General features: G+C 42.2%; 1 protein-coding gene and 1 long non-coding RNA gene across 6 annotated transcripts in view; one reads left to right on the forward strand and one right to left on the reverse strand.

Annotated features, from left to right (window-relative positions):
* PDZD2 (PDZ domain containing 2) overlaps nt 1–16,781 on the reverse strand; it is a 233,994-nt gene that overhangs the window by 115,380 nt on the left and 101,833 nt on the right. The gene's annotated exons all lie outside the window — the stretch shown is intronic.
* LOC125168166 (uncharacterized) lies at nt 3,870–7,403 on the forward strand. Its single transcript, XR_007153027.1, has 3 exons — nt 3,870–4,316; nt 5,674–5,762; nt 6,951–7,403. It is a non-coding gene; the product is annotated as an uncharacterized LOC125168166 (long non-coding RNA).

Here is a 16,781-nt window from a genome sequence, read left to right on the forward strand (position 1 = left end):
ACCTCAGAGACTGACCCCTGAGTCTTGTAGACCTATGGTCATTGGGAGGATTGAATAGAATAATGGACTACGTGGGCTGGTTTCCCATGTGGTACATAATAAATACCAGTGCTAGCCCCTTTCCCTTTCAGAAATTTGCTAGGTGATCGTAGGTCAGCCTGTTAGACTGGTCTGCTGACATTGTCCTGGATGAAAAGCAAACTCACAGAAGGGAGTGGTCAGATTCTGTGGTCTGAATGAAGCAGAGAGAACCACAGTCAAGTCCAGGTGGGGGCAAGGGGAATGGGTTCTGGAGAAACCAAACTCACAAGGATAGGCAGAGTCAGAAATTATTCTAAAACCAAAGATCTGAAAAGGCAGAGCAAACGTGTGTTAGACACAGAGCCCTCACAGAGAGGCATTGTTTTTAAAGTGTATTTGAGAGAGAGAGAGCACACGAAGTGGGGAGGGGCAGAGAAAAAAGGAGAGAGAGAATCCCACGCAGGCTCCGTGCTGTCAGTGCAGAGCCTGCCTTGGGGCTCGATCTCACGAACCGTGAGATCATGACATGAACTGAAATCAAGAGTCAGACACTTAACCAACTGAGCCACCCAGGTGCCCCTCACAGACAGGCGTTCTGGGGGTCTCGTGGACTATGTGGTTCCACGGAGAAGAAGGGGTGTGTGTGTGCTGTGGGGGATCAGGCTCATATAGGCAATCAGCATGGACTGTGGCCAATTGCAGGCCATATTCTCTGCCAGAGAGAGAAAGGCACATGTCTTTCAAAACACAGACCAAGGGTGGCCTCTTGTTTTGCTTCCATGTCCATCTGGCTGGGGTCAGCCTCCAACTCCCGGAGAAATTGCAAGCTCTCTGGCCTGACCTGAACCCCGAGGATGGTCCCAGAGGTCCTGGAACTGACCCAGGACTCAGGGTGGAGCCTGGGAGGTTGCTTATCCCAACCAACCACGCTGTGAGATGGGCTGACCCCTGAAACTCTGCAAAATATGTGGGCCGCTGACACGGGCAACTGCCACGATTAAATCAGATGCATGTGTGCACGAGCAGAAACGCTGCCCCTCTCTCAGTATCCTCTCTCTCTGACCTACCTTTCTGCCATTTGTCACAGATAACTGGACAACAACTCTCCCTTTTGGTTCTGTTGCCTCCTTTAAAAGGGCATCTTTTACTTTTCTGAGGCAGGGATTTCAAAAGCCCAGTTGTTTTAATATTAAACGTTTCAACATATTACAATGACATTAGACAGTCAACTATTATGATATTTTTTAAATGTCTAGAGAGGGTCTCTGTAGATACATGATTTCAACTCTAGGGGAAAACACTCCCAGGATGAACAGCCGGCATCTCTACTTTTGTGAGAGGTGCACACAGGTGTGGGTATTTGAGTCACAAGCATGTTTTAGAATATTAGCAGCTCACTTTGTTACCAAGTGTTCTCAACAGGAAATAGCTGGCAGACAGCACATGCTAAACTTGGAACCCTCCAACCTCGAGCAAACAGAAAACATCCAAAAACAAAATCAGAGCCATGGGCTGCCTGGAAAAACAAATACCCCAAAAAGTTATTTCTTGAATTGCACACCAGGAAGTGTGATCTGGAAGAGTCTGGAAGTGAGGGAAACAAAAGCATTGACCAGAGGACCTTCTTGAATCTCTGGGGGAAGAAAATAGAGTTTTCCACTGTGGCACTGTTCCATTTAGACTCAAGTATTTCTCACAGATAAAGGGGTATCTTAGCTTGTTCTGGCTTCCCAAACTGGGGACCAAACCACACCCACTTTTCACAGAGATTGGAGCTTTATGAGAACAGCAGTGATCAGGGGTCAGGGCACCCATATGCTCCACGTGGGCTCTGGGAAAGACCCAGGACACCGTATTTCAGAAAATACAGCAACTCTCAATAACTAGGAGGTTTTTTTTTTTGCTGTTAACACCTTGCATCCTGAGTTCTCTTCAGAGATTTCCTTCTAAAGAGACTTAACTGCAGTCTTTTAAAATTTGCTTTTATGGTGTACTGAGAACATCAAGATGAGAGGTGTTTACTTTCCCTGTTCAACTTCTCAAAGGATGGACATGTCGGCATCACCTGTTCTCAGAAGGGCCCTTCCTGGTACTTTGGCTTTGGGCAAAAGGACATGATCTCTTAGATGACTTAAGAGAGTGAAAAGTTTTGTTGGACAAAGCAGATGGGTGGCAAATTTCAATACTGCTGTTTCTTCAAGAACTGAAAAGGAGAAATCTTTACATTATCAGGCACAAAGCTTATAAGGCCCAATTTCACTAGAAATATCTTTAAGACATAAATGTAAATATGAGGCAAAGTCCAAAGGGGCCTCTCACAGACTCTTTCAAGTGGCCTAAGTTCCACATCAGAGTCTACAGTTCCGGTCTAAGGAAAATGTCCGGGAGCTCCTGGGGGCTCAGTGGGTGAAGTGTCTGACTCTTGGTATTGGCTCAGGTCCTGATCTTGTGGTCGTGGGATGGAGCCCGTCAGCATGGAGGCTGCTTGGGATTCTCTCTCTCTCCCTTTCTCTGCACTTCCTGCCCTGCTTCCCCACCCCCACCATGTACATGCACTCTCTCCCAAAATAAATATAAACATTTTTTAAAAAGTCTGGTTTTTAAAGTTTAGATGTCCCAATTCTCTCTCTCTAGGGCAGAGGTGAGGAATAGAAGGAAAACAAGACAAAAAGCAACTCAGAGGAAGAACAAGAAAAGTGGGTTTTCAGATTTCATTCTTTTCTTAAATCTTAACAGGGCCAATTAATGAAGTTGTATTTAAAATGCCCTGCCTTGGATTTCAAGACAACACAGAGACACCTCTCTGACAACACCCAATCCAACCATAAATCACTCCCCAGCTTCCATGAATGAATGTGGAGGTGAAGACAAAAAAACACACAACTACTCCCCCAGCCCCCAAAAGGGGGCTTCCCATGAGGCATTTAGTAGCAGACACAAGAGACTCAGTCGTGCCAAGGAAAAGATTTTCTCTGAAAATTAAGGAGATGATATGCAGAGAATAAGGCTCAAAATATGCAGAGCAGGCATGCTGGCTCAGTGCTGACAAAGAATAGAATAAGGTAGTTGACTTCTGCCCTCATAGATTTCACAGTGAACCTATAATTAATGTTACAAATTAATGTGTCAATTTTATAATTAACTCTATAATTATTATAGTATATTATGAATTATATTATGTCAATAATATAACATATTATTGTTAACGTTATATTGACATTATATATCATTGTTATATATTAATATATGTTATATTGACATTATATATCATTGACATAATCGACATAATGTAACAGGTTATATTTTTAACATAACATTTATATTATAAATTATACTATATTATCACAGAAATAAAATTTTATATAACAAAACAGCAAGATAAAAATTAATAGATCTTAATAAAATTTATTAGCTACTAGGTAAATATTTAAAAATATTGATATGTAAAATAAAAACATATAATATGGATTTATATTCTATAAATTTTAAAATGATATTAATTATATGAAGAATGTTCCAACAGAAGCACAGGTTACTTCAGAAACTTCTAAAAGAGGGCCTGGCCTGCTTTGGGGATGGATGTGAACATGAAAGGTTTCCTTCAGGAAGAACCAGGGGTCTGAGGTCCAGCAGAAGTCAGCTAGGCTGAGAGGAGGCTGAAGCATGGGGTCTGGAATGAGGAGAGAAGGTCCAGGCAGAAATTAAGATCACGTTCAAGGCTCTGGGTTGGAATTTGACCGTGAATTCTAATTCCGCTCACACTGGAGATGTCATAGTGGAAAGCTTCTGGGTTGAATGGCTCCCCCCGCACCCCTCCTCCCCCATACATGCCTACCTAGAGCCTCAGAATGTGATGTTACATGGAAAGAGGGCCTCTGCATTGCACATGTAATTATTTAAGGATTACACTGTATCGGGGTGGACTCTGAATCCAAAGAAAGTGTCCTTATAAGAGACAGAAAAGAACACACAGAGACGCAGAGAAGGTGGTGGTATGTAGCTGGAGGTGGAGATTGGTGTGATACAACTATAGGCCAAGAAATGCCCGGGATTTCCTACAGAGATGAAGGCTGACAGACCGAGACATTTCTTTCCTCAGAGTCTCTGGGAGGAACCATCTCTGTTGCCAACTTGATTTTGGATTGCTAATCTCCAGAACCATGAGAAAAGACATTTCTGCTGCTGGAAGCCATTGCGTTTGTGGTACTTTCTTACATCACTCAGAGAAAATGAATACAGCCTCGCCCCACCCCTTTCAGCTTTTCCATGACTTTGACTCTTGAACTTCTTTCACAGTAAGATGCAATCTTGTAAAGCCTCTAAGACCTGCTTAAGATAACTTCATCATGTTTTTCATGGTTATATAACCACAAGATTTTAAATACATATATTAGATATGCTATTGAAGTGACTTAAAGCCCTTTTAGTATAATCTTTCAAAATATCAAGATGTATTTCCCTGTTTCCCAAGTAATGCATGCTGTTTCATTTACTTCAGATTAATCTGTAAGAAGATGATCTATTGACTCAAATTTAAATACTATATATCACTGAAAAATATTTAAAATATGTGTTTTAAAAATACAGGGAAAAATTACCTATGTGATACTTATGGCATCAATAACAGGAAAAACATTACCCTGCTGTTTTAATTCTTGAATCTTTAGAATTTTTGCATTTGGATTGTATAAAATGTCCTGGTTTATTTTTTTTTTTTTTTAATTTTTTTTCAACGTTTTTTATTTATTTTTGGGACAGAGAGAGACAGAGCATGAACGGGGGAGGGGCAGAGAGAGAGGGAGACACAGAATCGGAAACAGGCTCCAGGCTCCGAGCCATCAGCCCAGAGCCTGACGCGGGGCTCGAACTCCCGGACCGCGAGATCGTGACCTGGCTGAAGTCGGACGCTTAACCGACTGCGCCACCCAGGCGCCCCTGTCCTGGTTTATTTTAAAAATCATTATGTTTCGTATTTAGATGAAAAGGAATGACAGAGATTTCTAGCTGCAACTTATAATCATTTCTTCTCACACAATACATTGCGGGGTAAATAGTCTTTACTCCAATAAACAGCAGCAACATTGACTAGAACAAGAGACAGATGTTATGTATACATTTTGATCAGATTAATGGCACCTAAGATCTGGTGAAGATCATCTTTAGGAGAACCATCACTGTATGTTCCTCATTAATTTGTTTTTTTTTAATTTTTTCATGTTTATTTTTGAGAGAGAGACAGAGTGTGAGTGGGGGAGGGGCAGAGAGAGAGGGAGACACAGAATCGGAAGCAGGCTGCAGGCTCCAAGGTGCCAGCGATGGAGCCCAATGAGGGGCTCGAACTCACAAACCACAAGATCGTGACCTGAGCCGAAGTTGGATCCTCAACTGACTGAACCATCCAGGTGCCCTGTCTTTCACGACTTTTTAAAGGCATAGCAACAAAGATATTGCCAAGCAAGGGAAATGATTTAGGACTATACAACAGACAAAACCACTAGGGTGGCTAGAGCTGATCATCCACGAGATGAAGTCATGTGGGTAACTGAGTCACAGAAACACCAACTATTTTCCCATTCAGTATCTGCTCTGAGATTCTTAAATAATTTCAGAGGGGAAAATGTTTAAGCAATTATTTTATTTTTTGATTTTTAGCAAGACAACTGAAGTTGACTCCATGATCACCTTTAACAACAGGACCTCCGGAACACCTTTGCCAATTCTTAGTAACTTCCCCGTCACAGGTTTGTAATGTTGGACCTCCTGCCCGAGGGTGGGGTCTTGTGGTACGGTGAGTTTCAGAGAGCTCAAACCACTGAGTGGTGATTTCCCCCTGGCTCAGGGCCAACAGGCATTATATGTCCTATCAGCTTCTCTCCTCACTAAACATGCGTCAGAGGGTATTTAAAAAGCAAACAAACCCAATAAAGATGTCAATGTGTACTATTCATGTTTCACACAGGTTTCTAAAGGGCCCTAACCTTTGGGAGAGGCTCAATTTCCTCTTTGTCCTTTCCCCTACGCCATCTGACAGGTCATCAGAACATGTGTTTTAACCCGGCAGTAGTTCCTTCCTTTTCCTGTAGCAGTAGCAACGGGCTGCCATCTTGTCAGCCAAGCAAGGACAGCACATGTTACATAACAGAATTAAAGACTTCAGTCATTTGCATTGCTCAGACCTCACCTAGAAGTTCTTGCGAAGGGAGGAGTCCCCAGCCATAGCTTCTTTAAGACAGGCCCGCATTTCTAATGGATGCCTTCATCTAACAGGTCTGTTTTCCATTCCTTATACAGTAAAGTTTGGATTTGCTACTCACAGCCTTCATGTAGGAGAGAGTGGGAGGAAAGGTCACGAGAATAGTGTCAGGCAAAGTGTATCAGTGGAGGGATAAAAGACTAATCAGAGCCCCTGGGGTTACACATTCCACACTATTATCACTACTGCCTTACTTTGGTGTAACTCTACATCTTATGAAAGTCAGTAGTAGTACTATCATCATCACTATCCGACCACTACAAACTTGTGAGGTGGGTAAGGAATATGTGGCTGTCACCAGTCTATAAGTGCTAAAATTTAGGGATAACGACGATGGAGCTTCACGGAGCCCATCTGGACTCCTGGTCCGGAGCAACTTCCTCCTTCTGTACAGAGGGAAAGAGATGGTAAAGCTGCTGTGTTTGGAACCGGCTGGACTCTAGCCAGGAAGATCTTCCAGAATTCTCCCTGTGCCACGGGGAGGATGTGATGCTCACTGGGGCACGGGCTGAGTTAGACCTAGCAGCCCATTGGATAGAATGCAGGTTTTGGAGCCTGGCAGTCCTAGGTTTGAAACCAGACTTTGTCACTTGCCAGTTGTAGGACTTTAAAGTGATTTATTTATTTATTTATTTATTTATTTATTTATTTATTTATTTATTTATTATTTCCTCAGTTTCCTCATCTGAAATGGATTGCTAAGAGAATTAAATGATATTTAGCAATACCTGAAAAATGTTCACAATGACTACATCCAAGCCCACCGGGCTACATATGGAGACAAGTCAACTAACCACATATAAAAATCGCCATTGGAGAAGGGGAAGAATCAGAACCCATGTGACGAAGCTGAAAATGCTGGGGAAGTAGATACCAGTCCCACATGCTCAGAGAAAGCTGATTCTACTGCAGCCCCTGCAAGCAACTCAACTTCCTAACCTAGCATTCTAGAGTGTCACATTGAACCACCCCAAACTCAGAGTATAGGCTCAGCTAGAAAAATGCCTGTTTCAAAAAAGCAAGAGGACAAGGAAAATTTTCAGAAATGTCTATCTACCACTGTTGGGCTCCTCGATTCATCTCTTCCCAACTCCTCAAGAGGTGGTCCCCTTTGGAAGTTCCACCAAACACTTAGACACCTCCAGTGCCCAGCCTTGGGCTGATTACATTCAACTTGGCATTTGATGATGAAACTTCCTCAAATTGCTCCTTGGTTGTTTTTATGTGCTTGTCACGTTGATCAACAAGACCGTGTGCACCCTATAGCAGGTTCATGGCTCTTTTGCAACTTTTTTTTTTCTTAATTATTTTGTAAGTTTATTAATTTATTTTGAGAGCATGAGCAGGGGAGGGGCAGAGAGAGAGGGAAGGAGAGAATCCTAAGCAGACTCCATGCTGTCAGTGCAGAACCCAGTGTGGAACTTGATCCCCCAACCTGTGAGATCAGGACCTGAGTTGAAATCAACAGTCAGATGCTTAACTGACTGAGACACTCAGGCGTCCCTCTTTTACATCCGCTTGTCCCTGTCTTTCCCATGTCCTCCCCTAGAATGTAGTGTATTCCCAAGCATACTGCAAGCCAACAGTCAGGCATATAATAATAGAACTGAATCCTTTATCCTCAGCACTGAGAAGTAATGAGAGTGGTAGAAAACAGCATTCAGAGTATCAACAACAAGGCAATGATTTTCAAAACATGAGAATTTTACAAAAATGTATTTAAACATGGAGCCACATTTTTGAAAAATGAATCACTGTAAGTGAGGAAAGGGGTTTAGAAATAGTAATAGCTCTATAATTTATATGCATGTGCCATGGTCTACACACTGTAGTAAGCACATTGAGAAACTTCTGTGATTTGTGAATATATTCTTGCAAAAACTCATATGGTGGGGATGTTAGTGAGATGTGAAAGTCACTCCTTCATATCATCCTCAAAACCATTCCTATAACCTTTGACTTTTATCTCATCCATAAGTTTCCTGTATCTTCTTCTTTGTAACTTCCTGCATTTATGGCCTTACTTAAGAGGCTTCCCCACCTAGATAATATTCTATTTTTCTTCTAATACCTTCACAGATTTCATTTTTATGTTTAGCTTTTTATCCCATCTGGAATTTAGTCATCTATTTTAAGGCAGGACTTAACCTCACAGTCTCCCATAAAAAGTTTTAGCTAATTATTCCAATAAAATTCGCTAGGCAGACCATAATTTTTCTTCCATTTTTAAAGTCTCTCCTTTTCATACGCCAAATTTCCTGATATTTATGGGCCTATTTGGGATTCCTTCCTTTGTTCACCTGGTCTGTTTGGTAATTCCTGTGCCACACTATTTGAATTACTATAGTTTTAAAGTATAGTTTGCTTTCTGGTGAGGCAGCCCACATCCTTCCTCATTGTTCTTATTTTTCCAAAAATTTCTTAGCTATCACTCACTTTTCCCTCTTCCAGATGAGTTCCAGTTCATCTGTTCAAGTTCCAAAATAATTCTTTTCAAATTTTGATGGAAATTGCATTTAGTTACAGATAGGAAAGGAAGACAGCAGGATCTAGTATCCTTAAAGGACTGTCTGTAGAGCTGTAGGTACAAGAACTGTGATTATAGATACATAATGTGAACAATTGTTTAGTTAAGGATGCAAAAAGTTAAGATTGCCCCCATTAAAAAGCAAACAAATTCACCATACCCAGCCTTAGCTTAGAATCTTTAGAATAAATCTCCATGCTGTAATCAGCATCCCACAAATTTTCAACTGAGGTTATGAAATCCAAGAAGGTTTTCCTTAAAAGTTATTTTTACCAAATTATAAATCAAAGGTATATAGAGGTTACAAATTCAGACGTTCCCATCACATAATTATTTCAAATCACCCTCTCCCTTCTCCATTCTAACCTGAATTTTAGAGTGCAGTTTTTATGATATACTATATCTCCTGGCAGAGATATCTCAAAATTATTACCATAGACATTTAGTGGAACAAGTCCAATTTTAAACTAAAAACACTACTTTAAAAGATATATTTTAATTGTGGCATCCCTATTTATATAATAATTAAAATTCAATTAAAAAGTCGTAATATTAAAACACTGATGGATTTCCTTTAGAGAAGGTGGAGCATATTTTTCCTTAAAAAGAAAAACAAACAAACAAAAACAAAAAAATAAGAAGGGTTTAAACTTGTTTCAAAGAGTAATAAGAGCTAGAAATAAGATCTGTATTTAAAATAGACAAAAATCTTGTGCTGATGCTTGCGGGCAAAGAAAAAGAAAACATACTCTGTCTAGCCTACTTTTCATATTTTTTTTCTATGCTTCAGGAGATATTATAAAGATAACAATCCAGCATGACTTAAGGGCAGAGATCACATGCAAGAGCAACGATTTCTCTGTCCGATAGGCTGCATTTGACTAAGAGAGAAGGGGCACAAAACCTTTCATGAGATGTTACACAGATTTTGTTCTGACTTAACACATTCACGGAGTGAATAGATGCATCATAGATTGACACATCTGTACAAGGGAATGCTACTCAGCAATGAAAAGGAAGAGCTACTGATACATTTAACAGCATGGATGAACTTCAAATGCATTATTATCCTAAGTGAAAGACTTAAATGGCTACTTAAGTAGCTTAATTAAGACTTAATGTAGGATTCCATTTATATAACATCCTGGAAAAGGCAAAACAACAGGGACAGCGAACATATCAGCGGTTGCCAGAAGCTATGGGGGGAGGGGAGGGTTTGACCACAGGGGGACACTTTTCAGGGTGATGGAATGGTTCTCCTCTTGCCTGAGGTGGTAATTTACATGACTCATGTTGGTCATAATTTATACAATGGTACAACTGGAAAGGTCTTCCTCCAGTTTCTTTCTTATGTTTTAGCATAATGTCTCAATTTTGTACTTTAAGTACATTCCATCTAATCCTTTAGGAATTGGGTAAAATTCATCATGCTAAAGAGTGTAAGCAAATTCTATCTCAATAAACTTAATAAAGAAGAATACTCTTGCAAGCCAAACTGTCTTCTGATACCATCTTCCGTCCATCAATAGCTATTAGCAACTTATTTACTTCTGTAGGGGAAGGATCCACCTAATGGACGATGTAAGATACTGGGTCTTGCTGATTTGTGCTCTTCGTTTGCAGCACCTGAAACTCACCTTCTCAGTCCTTCCACAAAGCAATGTGGAAGTTCTCTCAAGTGAATCAGGTTAACTGTATTAAATGCTGGTGCCAGGTTGGTGGTCTCAGGCTCCTGGGTTAGAATCTGATCCCACAGGATACTTTAAATGAGTACCACATAGCTTCAATCCAAATCTATGGGTTTTCATCGACAGTCAACTTAGTCTTATAACAGACCAACTAAAGGCATTTCAATATTGGCATTTTCAATATTGGCATTAAGAGAAGTACACTGTCTGCATCAAAAGGTGATAATCCTTTTCTAGATAAGACTGCACATAGAGAGTTTGATTCAGTTTAGGCATTAACATTTAAAAATGACAATCCTGTCTTATGATGAGCAGCTGAAGGGACTAAGGATACTTATCCTGCAGAGGATAATGCAGAGGCGGGGGCGGGGGTGTATGAGGGATAGAATGGTTTTATATACAAATATCTGAATGGCTATATGAAAAAAGGGATAAACCACTTCAAGGTGACACGGATTATAGGATTAGGACCCATGAGAAAAAGATAAAGGATATTTGGCTTTATAATCCCATGATGGAGTGGCTGCCGTTGGAGGCAGGGAAGCTGCAGGTAGGGTTTTGGATTTGGTGGTGGGCTGGGTGGGAGGACTTCCATAAAGAGAGAGGACCAGCAGTAAGCCAATCACACTGAGCTTGGTGGTTTACCAGGTATGCCACGCCCAAGAAAAAATGGGTCATCTGGGAAAGGCAGTGAAGGAGGAGAGGAAAGGAAGGGAAAGGAAAGAATGTGGACACATGGAAAGATGACGAAGGAGACAAACTCTCCAGTTCATTTTTCCTGCATTGGTCAGGGAGCTATCTGCCTGACATTTGATCAGCTTTTGGATTTGGAGACGCTTCCATTACATGAGGGGTGGCGGGGACGGGACATTAATTATCTGTCCCCATACCCAAGAACCAGTCCACAGGCACATGACTTACATTTGGCCCCCAGGAGGCTCTTGCTTGGCACTCTGGATCATAAGGACGTGATAGGACACAGGGACAGATAAAGGCTAGTCACGGGAGTCCAGTAACCATGGTGGTGGCAGTGGTGGTGTCCTAAGCAGACTCTTCCTGTGCCATGACCTTGGGTGTGTTCTTGGCCACTTGGTTCTTGCCCATTCTCTTGAGCCCAGACCTCAACACTTCTGTTGGCTTCTGTAAGCTACCCAACATTCTGTCACTAAATTTCTTTTCTACCTAAATAAGCCAGACTTGGTTTCTATTACTTATAACTTCAAAACTCTGATAGGATCACATAAATTGGGGAAGGGGGTACTTAAGAGGTATTTTACATTATCCTTATATCATATATGAGGATGAAATTCTTTAAAAGCTACATGGCCCCTAATATTGGTTGCACTGGAGAGCTTAAAAATAATTAGGATCTCTACCTTTACCACTACCCCTAATTATTTCCAAGGTTCTGAAATACTAAATCAGGGCTGGGGGGTGGTAGAGCAGAAGCCATCACATTACCCCCCCTAAAGTTTTGTAGGTAATTCGAATGCAGATTCTCGGAAGTCTGGCATTTGGGTTTCTAAGCAAATGAGAGTGATATGAACCATTAAATAATCTGTCTGGTTGTATTTTCAATCTCCTCTGTCTCAGGCCAAATCTGATCAACCTACAAGTGTCTACAGGGTGAATCTCATCTCCCAGTCTTCTTATTAGCACATAACTTCTCCCCCAAACCCACAAAACCCTGTGCCCCCCCTCCGCCAAACTTTACTCTTTCACTCCTGGGAAGGCACTTCCATTCTCTCTGCCTGTATAGATCCTACTTATGCATCAAGGTCAATTTAAGAATGGCTTCTCTCAGGGCACCTGGGTGGCTCAGTTGGTTGAGCATCTGACTCTTGATTTCGGCTCAGGTCATGGTTTGTGGGTTTGAGCCCTGCATGGGGCTCTGTGCTGCCAGTGCAGAGCCTGCCTGGGATTCTCATTCTCATTCTCATTCTCTCTCTCTCTCTCTCTCTCTCTCTCTCTCTCTCTCTTTCTCTTGCTCTCTCCCTCCCTCCCTCCCTCTGTGTCTACCCCTCCCCCATTTTCTCTCTCTCTCCCTGTCAAAATAAATAAACTTAAAAAAAAAAAAAAAGAAAGAGAATGCCTTCTTTCACGAACTCTTTCCTTTCCATTCCAACCTAGGATTTTTCATAAAGTTAAATTTCAGAGCTGGAAGCATCCTCTAGTAAGCACATGCCATCCATGTCATGTCATTAGTTCACATACTCCTTTCATTAGAATTAATTTCTTTCAAATAATTTTATTTCAATTTTCATTGTCTTTATACTTTATCTCTCCAAGTCCGTAAGTTTCCCTTCAGCAACTCTAGAGAGACATAGTTGGTGCTTAATATCACTAAGGTTAACTGACCACACACTGAGTTCCCTCATTCTCAAGCAGTGTTATTTCTTGGGAAGAAAAGTAAAGCTTAATCCATTCTAGAGATCTCTCTCTGTTGGAACCATTGCAGACATTTTTACAGATACTAAAATCTGTCTGGTTCTTAATCTAGTCTGGAACACAAGGTCAAAAACCCTGCCATTCTCAAAATGACAAATCCTGAAGCATTTTCACTACCCAGAGCAGCAGGAAAGGCAGGAAAGACAATCCCTGCCTTTGAGCAGACAGAAAAACATCCTATGACTTACATGTACCAACTTGTTCACCCAAACAATTCCTGGCACTGAAAAGTGGCCACTGAAGGGCAGAGGGTGTGAAATGATTTTCTAATGGGCCATTAGAGCTACTTTAGTCAGGAAATTTAGAAGTGATATATTTCTATGGGAATCCCGACTCCCCCCATCTCTACCCTACCCCTGCTGCCCAAAGTAAGCCTTTCATTGTGTTATGATAGAATAAAGTATTTCTTCTACCCATAGTGATTCTATTTGGAGCCACTCAGCAGAAAGGTAAAGTCTTTCAGGGTAATACAATAATATTGGTGATGAAGAGACCACCTTAAGATTATATAATGCTTTCTGCTTTTTCTCCCAAAGCCCTTCCATACACTGTTTTATTTGATTTGCCTAATAAGTTTGTACAGGAGAAAGTGCAAACAGAATTATGCTCATCTTACAGACGGAGAAGTTGAGGCATTGGAGGTTGAAGTGATCTAGTGAAGAGGTGGGGCCCCCTGGGCATTCTGGGGGCCTCAATCTGTCAGCTGTGGAAGCAGCAGGATGGCTGACGTCACGGACATTTTCGTGCCAGAGCTTCGGCACTATTATTTGGGTGAAATGCGGTCTGCACTTCACACATGTGGGCATTAGATTTTTGTTGCTCTATGAAGACACCCCAGAACTAAGGCCCCTGAGACTTAAAATAAGTGGCTCTGGTCAAGGAGCACGGAGTCTGCATTGGGCGTGGTCTACATACTTAACCTTCACGGTACCCCTCCCCCCATATTAGTCAGCCAGTTTATGCACAAAGCCTCCATGTTCTCATCCATAAAGTGAGGGCTCTGGGTCTGGGACAACAGGTCTACAGCAGTGGTTTCAAACACAGCTGATCAGAAGAATAATATGGGGAGACTTTTATCTGAAGAAGAAAAAAAGAGACAGCTTTGTAAGATGACACCTGTTCATCACATACAAGATTTAAGCAAAGACAAGCAGCATACAGAAGAAATAAAAGAGATCCCCAATCCCCATTACCCACTGGTGACAGGACAGCAGTGATGCAAAAACATTCTGAAACAGGTGACCAACGTGTGAGGAATTCCTTTACTCCTTTTACAAGTACAACTCTAGACCCTCACTGAGAACGGAGATTGGGGCATGGCAATCTGTATCTTACCAAATGCCTCTTGTGACACAGCCAGAGTCAACGGCTGGCTTTTAGGAACGAGGGCACTGATGGTAAATAGGGAGTCTTCTTCCATAGATGGGTAATAAAGCAACACGTTTTTCATGGAGCAGTCTCCTGGTCATGAGGTGTCATCTGTGTCTCCTCAAGGCTGGGATTGCCACTCTTGAGGGTACAGGGAATTGGCCCCGGAAGTAGAAACAGTAAGAAAGAATTAAAAGAAAAACAGAGAGTAGAGATAGTAAGAGTCACCTTGTAATGGCCTTGCACTGTGCCGTCCCACCTGCCACAACCACACACACATCCTTCCTCAGAGATGACCCCTATCCCAGGGGAGCAGAGGTGGTCTCAGGTAGGCAGGGCCTGGAAGTATGGAAGCTGAGGTGGGTCACTGCAGGGGACCAGGTCAGGGAGAAGGGGACATAAGGGAATCTAGTCAAGGTGAGCCCAAAGACTGAGAGACTATCTTGTGATTATTCAGCCTTAGACATGAGAGAGAACACGGAATGTAGGTCCGTGGAATATTCCTTAAGACTTATTCCATATTACGTCCTCGGCTCAATTACCTCTCTCCTGGGAAGACAGGGCTAAAATGGCAGAAACAGATGACAAAGAAGATGGCAGTAACTGGTGACCGGAAGGATCCTTTCTTCACTAGGAGTTAATAGACTGGGTTTGGGATGCCAATCTCCTGGGAGTTTTATTAGCATAAGTCAGTCTCCAGGCAGTTGATAACCTCTGGTAGATGGACAAAATTGGATTCCCAGATCTCTGTGGCCACTCTATGAGGCCACCAGCAGGCTACATGACATAAGCGGTTTGGGCCAAGGTCTGTAGCACCTTTAGGAGGTAGCAGGTCAGGACTGGGGGATCTGAGATTATTAAAGAAACTTGCTTGGGCTGTGGAGGCGCAGTGACATTTTCCCCCCGCCATACTCTGCCAAAGTACTTTTCCCTAATTCGCAAACATCCCTGAAAATCTTACAAAGACACACCACTTGCATCATTTAATTACACATGTAATAAATCACCCTCGGGGAAAGAGGACACAGAGCTCCTCAGGGCAGAGCATAAGGTCACCACGCACACATGGGGATCGGATGGTCGCCCTGCCCTCCCCAGGCAGCGGCAGTGTTCTTCCCAGCTCGCCTGGCACACACCAGCCCCAGCCCCAGAGCTCAGGAAGTGACCCCTCACGGAGCAGCAGCTGCAGCAGCTTCCCAGACAAGGCATTCCCACGACAGAGCCATTGGGGGACACCCATCTGCTACTGAGCCCTTTATCTTGATGGCCTCTCCCAGGCCTGAGCCTCCACCGCATTCACTCGCCAGCCTGGCAACTGCTCTGAGGCTCCAGAAGACCGAACACAGGACCCTTGGAAGCAGGTGAAGTCTTCTTTTGAGATTCTCCCACCTTCCCTGTCCTGGGGCATCTCTTCCCACAAGCAAGTATTACAATAATTAAACTATTATCTATAATGGAGATTGATTAAAATTATTAGAAGTGAGTTTGGAAAACACAGGCCTTTATGTGAATTGCTGTGGGCTAGAGCCTGGCTACTGTAAATTTGTTAGAAACGCAAAAACATCAGGCTCCACCTGGACTCACTGCAAAAGAATCTGCATTTTATCCCCAGGTGACTCACAGGTTGGAACACACCCTACGGTCCCGAGTTAGTATTTTTCTCCTGGTAAATAAAGATCTAAATATTAAATGGTGTGAGTAGACATTTTTTCAAAAAACATATCCAGACGGTTAACAGACACATGAAAGGATGTTCAACATCACTCATCATCAGGGAAATACAAATCAAAACCACGATAAGATACCACCTCACACTTGTCAGAATGGCTAACATTAACAACTCAGGCAACAACAGATGCTGGCGAGGATGCAGAGAAAGAGGATCTCTTTTGCACTGCTGGTGGGATTGCAAACTGGTGCAGCCGCTCTGGAAAACAGTATGGAGGTCCCTCAAAAAGTTAAAAATAGAACTACCCAAGATCTAGCAATTGTACGACTAGCTATTTATCCAAAGGATACAAAAAGACAGCTTTGAAGGGGTACATGTACCCCAATGTTTATAGCAGCATTATCAACAATAGTCAAACTATGGAAACAGCCCAAAGCCCAAATGTCCATCAACTCATGAATGGATAAAAAAGGTGTATACTGATACACAGACACTGGAATATTATTCAGCCATCGAAAGGAATGAAATCTTGCCATTTGCAATGACATGGATGGAGCTAGAGTGTATTATACTCAGCAAAATAAGTCAATCAGAGAAAGACAAATACCATAAGATTTCACTCATATATGGAATTTAAGAAACAAAACAGATGAACATATGGGAAGGGAGGAAAAAGGAGAGAGGGAAACAGACTATGAGACTCTTGACGATAGAGAAGAGAGGGTTGATGGAGGGAGGTGGGTGGGGGATGGGTAAATGGGTGATGAGCATTAAGGAGAGCGCTTGTGTTGAGCACTGGGTGTTATA

Source organism: Prionailurus viverrinus, chromosome A1, assembly GCF_022837055.1.
Source record: "Prionailurus viverrinus isolate Anna chromosome A1, UM_Priviv_1.0, whole genome shotgun sequence".
In the NCBI taxonomy this organism is placed as follows: domain Eukaryota; kingdom Metazoa; phylum Chordata; class Mammalia; order Carnivora; family Felidae; genus Prionailurus; species Prionailurus viverrinus.